Source organism: Schistocerca cancellata, chromosome 4 (assembly GCF_023864275.1).
Source record: "Schistocerca cancellata isolate TAMUIC-IGC-003103 chromosome 4, iqSchCanc2.1, whole genome shotgun sequence".
NCBI lineage: Eukaryota > Metazoa > Arthropoda > Insecta > Orthoptera > Acrididae > Schistocerca > Schistocerca cancellata.
Window position 1 is genome coordinate 450,562,596 of NC_064629.1, and position 5,766 is coordinate 450,568,361.

At 46.0% G+C, this 5,766-nt stretch overlaps 1 pseudogene; it reads right to left on the reverse strand.

The window, feature by feature from the left end:
* Positions 1-2,196: 2,196 nt before the first annotated feature.
* Positions 2,197-2,314, reverse strand: LOC126185796 (5S ribosomal RNA; annotated as a pseudogene).
* Positions 2,315-5,766: the final 3,452 nt, after the last annotated feature.

Sequence of the window (5,766 nt, forward strand, 5' to 3'; positions counted from 1 at the left end):
ATTGATAGTGCAGTCACTCCAATATTGATTTTTTTACATGCACATAATATACAGTATATTCTCGACATAACAAACTGGTCCCTTTCCCCCCTTGCCGATCTGAGACACTATTTGATTTTTATCGGTTTATAAACAGTGTTTACGCCGTGCTTGCGCAATATGAGACCGATTCTGTCCGTCACTCTTGGAATGTAAGGCAGAAAAGCCGTTCCCGACATTTCTTTCTCTCATGTGTCACTTAGCCGAGTATTCGATTCTGTGACACCTTCTTATACAACTGGTTGAGTACGCACAGCTCCTCAGAACTCTTTCCAGGTGTTGCATCTCGTGTCTGAGGTGCTGCAGCTCACATACTCGTCTTGCTCGCGTTACGAGCATGTTATCATGCCTCTTTTCTTACTCTTTTGATGATTTGAGAGTTTGTGCAGGTATCGATCCAAATGTGTCGGTTTTCGATACACTCTCTGTCCCAGGTTTTCACCATCCTTCGTGACCAGCACATCTAGAAAGGGCATGTGTTGGTCCTTTTCTACGCCGATAGTAAATCTTGTATTGGCATGGAGATTTTTCAGGTGCCTTAGGAAGACACCGAGCTACTCCTCACGGTGGCTCCACACAACGAAGTTATCGCGACGTGTCTGTACCACACCTTAAGTTTACAAGTCCAACGCCTGTGCTGCGAAATGTTCCATGAATAAGTGGCCGCCACTGGACTAAGTGGATTAACTACGGCATCGCCTTCCAGTTGGAATCCACAGGAAACAACTCGTGGTGAGACATACATGTAAGAGCTTGGTGATATCTTGCGGGAAAATGGAACCGATATACTCCAGACAATCACTGAGTGGCACTTTGGTAAACAAAGAAACAATATCAAAGCTGACCAGAATGTCGTCTGGTCCAAGGTTTAGTTTCTTCAACTTCCCAGTGAAATGTCCTGAGTCCTTTATGTATGTGCCAGTCTTTCCTGCTGGAACAGAGAGGCCAAGTGTTTCGCCAGTTTATACATCGGTGAGCCAGTAGCGTTAACAATCGGTCTTAATGGAACATTATTCTTATGGATCTTTGATAATCCATTCAGCCGGAGTGGTAGGGGTTCTTTGTTGCGCAGGTACCTCTTTTGTCCGCCGAAAGAGTAAACGCCTTGAATAACTGATGTTGTGTGATCCGCTGCGTCAGATCAGTGTTTAGTTTTCGGTACGTCGTCGGATCTTATAGGTCCCGGATCGTCTGCCCTTATTATCGGTCTTCATTACGACGGTTGCATTTCCCTTATCGCAGGCAGTTCCAATATGATATTATCGGCTTTAAGACTCTTGATAGCTTGTAACTCTTCTTTCTTCAGGTTGCAAGCTGGTGGTTCTTCTCTGCGCTGTACCTTGGTGGTTTAAGTGCTAATTTCCCCTGTTCTTTTACAAGGAGAGAACCGAATGGCCGCTTCGGTATTAGCAGCTGCATAGGTGCAGTTCTCGGGAGGATAGCGAAATTCCCTCCTTTTTCAAGGATAGACTGTTCCCCTGTGGTGAGTTGTCGTTCGCGGAGTTTGACCACTGTGTGTGACATGTCGGGAATCGTCTTATGAATATGCTTCCCACATCTTGCAAACTTTTTCTTCTGTCGCTCGGTGCAGCGGTCGAGTTCGTTCTTCATGCTCACGTGAGTGATTCTATCGGTCTTGTCCCAGTCGTCTCGATGCAGGCTTCTGTTTAATCGATGAAAAATATCCAAAAGTTTCTCATCCGTTATTGTCAGGTATCTCCGTGTTGCATGAATTCGCTCACGAAGAAAAGCTCGTTCCATTCTGTCGTAGATACGATGTGCTTAGGTGGTGGTGATTAGGCGCTTACATTTCAAGAACTTTGGTGTGACCCTTTCGTCCTGCCACCGCGACAGAAAAGCGAGAGAGGATATCAATAGCGCTTTCTTTTTCCGTTGTTGGTCAAGGCGTGGGTACAATTTGGAAGTCTCCTTCCAGTAGAAACTAAAATCTCCTCCGGAACAGGCCATGAAGGCCCAACCATACGACCGGCCTCCGTGTCATCCTCAGCCGACAGGCGTCACTGGAGGCGGATACGGAGGGGCATGTGGTCAGCGCACCGCTCTCCCGGCCGTAAGTCAGTTTCCGAGACCGAAGTCGCTACTTCTCAATTAAGTAGCTCCTCAGTTTGCCTCACAAGGGTTTGAGTGCACACCGCTTGCCAAGAGCGCTCGGCACACTGGATGGTCACCCATCCAAGTTCTAGCCCAGCCCAACAGCGCTTAACTTCGGTGATCTGACGGGAACCAGTGTTAACACTGCGGCAAGGCCTCTGGCCCTCCCAGTAGAGGCGTAATATAAAATTGTTAAGGCTTTTGTGAGCACTTGTTGACAAATTGCCTGCTGGCTTTTGTCTCGGGTTCTACTACCGACTTTTGTTTGATAATTTTTCTGACGTTTCGCCACATGAGTGACTGGCATTGCTAAAGCTTCACCCTCCACTACTGGTGGTAGACTGGAGTCGAGCTCGTGGCTGCAGATTATATTTACCAGGCGCGCCACCGAGCTATCGTCAAACAAACGTCGGCCGAAGAACTCGAGACAGAAACCAATAGGCAATTTTTCAGTCTCACTACTGTTTGTGGCAAGCCCGCCCGGCTAGCCGCGCGATCTAACGAGCTGCTTCCTGAGCGGGAAGGTGTGCCGGTCCCCAGCACGAAGCCGCTCGGCGGATTAGTATCGAGGTCCGATGTGCCAGCCAGCCTGTGGATGGTTTTTAAGGCGGTTTTCCATCTACCTCGGCGAATGCGGGCTGGTTCCCTTTATTCTGCCTCAGTTACACTATGTCAGCGATTGCGCAAACACTGTCTCCATGTACGCGTATACCATAATTACTCTACCACGCAAACACCTGGGGTTACACTCGTCTGGTATGAGACGTTACCAAGGGTGGAGGGGGGGGGGTAACCCTGGGTTCGGCGTGGGGCGGCGGTGGGGTGGGTGGACTGCTGTGGCAACTGAGGGCTATGGCGGGACGAAGCCTCTCTGTCGTTTTTACGTCCCTGCTTTAATATACAATGCAATACACTGCATGTGGCAGTCAGTAAGATGCAAATTTGGCCGTAGATGATCTGGTGAAATACCACAGGAAATGGCGATTCTTGAGACCCACACCTCGTAGTCTTCTAAATTCATGGTGTGGGGTCTATTGAAATTACAATAGCACTGATTTTAATAATTGGAGGGAGGCTACATGCTTTCCAATCTGTGACAAGACTGGTAAACCCAGTAAGACTGGGATACCAAATGTCAAATTCCAGCAGGATCATGCAATACTCCACATGCCAATTCACTTCATAAACGCCTCGAAAAACATGTAGATGCTCGAATGGCCTGCCTGGGCTTCTGGTTGTCCACAATGTGGTCGAGATGTTACTGCTCAAGCACGTCCCATTCTTAGACAGCCCTTCTGTGGTCATTCAGTGTGACATCAGGGTTCCTGCGAAGACGCGCTGCAAGTTTCAACTAATCCCAAGTATGGTCAATAGCATTTATGTCTGAAGATATCGCAAGCCATTCCATTTGGCTGCCTCATGCCTTCTAGACTAAGAGGGGCGCAGTACGCTTTTGCATTGTCGTTCTGAAGGACCACCGCATCGCCAAAATGTTGACTGTAGTGCAGGATCCTGTCCCTATACTGCACAGCATTCAAATTACCCCCGATAGCGATGAGTGTCTTCCGACATCCGTACATCTTACTGACAAGAACACGACTGACCCACTTCCATGCTGAGTCTGTGGAACGTGCGTTGATACCTTTCCGTCTCCACAGTCTTCCGTGTCGATCATCATGCGTCAGACAGATCCTGTACTCGTCGGTGAAGAGAACTCGATGCCATTATTCCAGGTTTCATTCAAGATGTTTTTTTGTCCAAATTCTTCGTGCAGCTCGGTGTTGGGTGTTTGTACTGGTAAGAGACCTTTGGGGGTAAAACCGATTGTGTGGAAACAGCTGTGTGCTGTTTGAGCCGCAATTGTAGGTCGTGGCCGTCAGCGACCACTAAGAGGCAGAATTTAAATGTTTTGTGTCTGAGGATAGTGATTTAATTATTGAATGACGTATCTGTGATGTCCATCATTTTGTTGAGTATCTGCCTTACGTGAAGTGACAATGTGGAGACAGCACCCGCTACAGAGAAAGATGACTTACCTTTGCCTCCGTTTTTTTTTTTTTTTAAGTCATGAGTTCGATGTGGCCCGCCACGAATTCCTCTCCTATGCCAGTCTCTGCATCTCAGAGTAGCACTTGCAACCTAAGTCCTCAATTATTTTCTGGATGTATTCCAATCTCTGTCTTCCTCTACAGTTTTTACTCTCTACGACTCCCTCTAGTGCCATCGAAGTTACTCGGTGATGTCTTAACAGGTGTCCTACTATCCAGCCTCTCCTTCTTGTTCTTGTTTTCCACATATTCCTTCCTTGTCATTTCTGCGAAGAACCTCCTCATTCCATACCTTGTCAGCCCACTTAAATTTCCACGTTCTTCTGTAGCAGCAGCTCTCGAATACTACGATTCTCTTTTCGTTTTCACCTTTCCTACTGTCCATGTTTCTCTACCATACGATTCTGTGTTCCAGACGTATATTATCAGAAATATCCTGCTCAAATTAAGGTTCAAATGGCTCAAATGGCTCTAAGCAAAAGGGACTTAACATCTGAGGTCATCAGTCCCCTAGACTTAGAACAACTTAAACCTAACATGACTTTTAATTCCATTCTTGAACCTTTCCTTTATTTCCGACATTGTTTCTTCGATGCATAGATTGAAGAGTAGGGGTGAAAGACTGCGTCCTTGTCCTACATGCCCGAGGCAGGATTCGAACCTGCGACCGTAGCAGCAGCGCAGTTCCGGACTGAAGCGCCTAGAACCGCTCGGCCACATTGGCCGGCCTCAAATTAAGGCGCATGTCTCATACTAGTAGACTTCTCATGGCCAAGAATGTTCTTTTTGCCATTGCTAGTCTGCTTTTCAAGTCCTCCTTGTTCCGTCCGTCATAGGTTATTTTGCTGCCAGGGAAGCAGAATTCCTGAACTTCATCTACTTCGTGATCACCAATCCTGATGGTAAGTTTATCGCTTTTCTCATTTCTGCAACTTATTATTTTCGTCTTTCTTTCATTTACACTCAATCCATATTATTTACTCATTACACTGTTATTCCTGTTCACTTTCGTTGAGGATAGCAATGTCATCAGCGAATCTTATCATTGTTCTCCTTTAACCCTGACTTTTAATTCCATTCTTGAACCTTTATTTTATTTCCGACATTGTTTCTTCGATGTATAGAAGGGGTGAAAGACTACATCCTTGTCTTACATCTTTGTAATCCTAGCACTTCGTTTTTGGTCTTCCACTTTAATTGATCCCTCCTGGTTCTTTTACTTATTGTATATAACTCGTCTTACGATATAACTTGCCCCTTTCGAACATTTTGCACCATTTGACATTGTGGAAAGCTTTCTCCAGGTCGACAAATTCTATGAACGTGTCTTGATTTTTCCTTATTCTTGCTTCCATCATCAACCGTAACGTCACAACTGCCTCTCTGATGCCTTTACCTTTTGTAAAACCAGATAGATCTTAATCTACAATTATCTTTTCCATTCTTCTGTATGTTATTCTTGTCAGGAACTTGGATGCATTACCTGTTAAGCTGATTGTGCAATAATTTTCTCATTTGTCGGCTCTTGCAATCTTCGTAATTCTGTGGATGATCTTTTTCCGAAAGT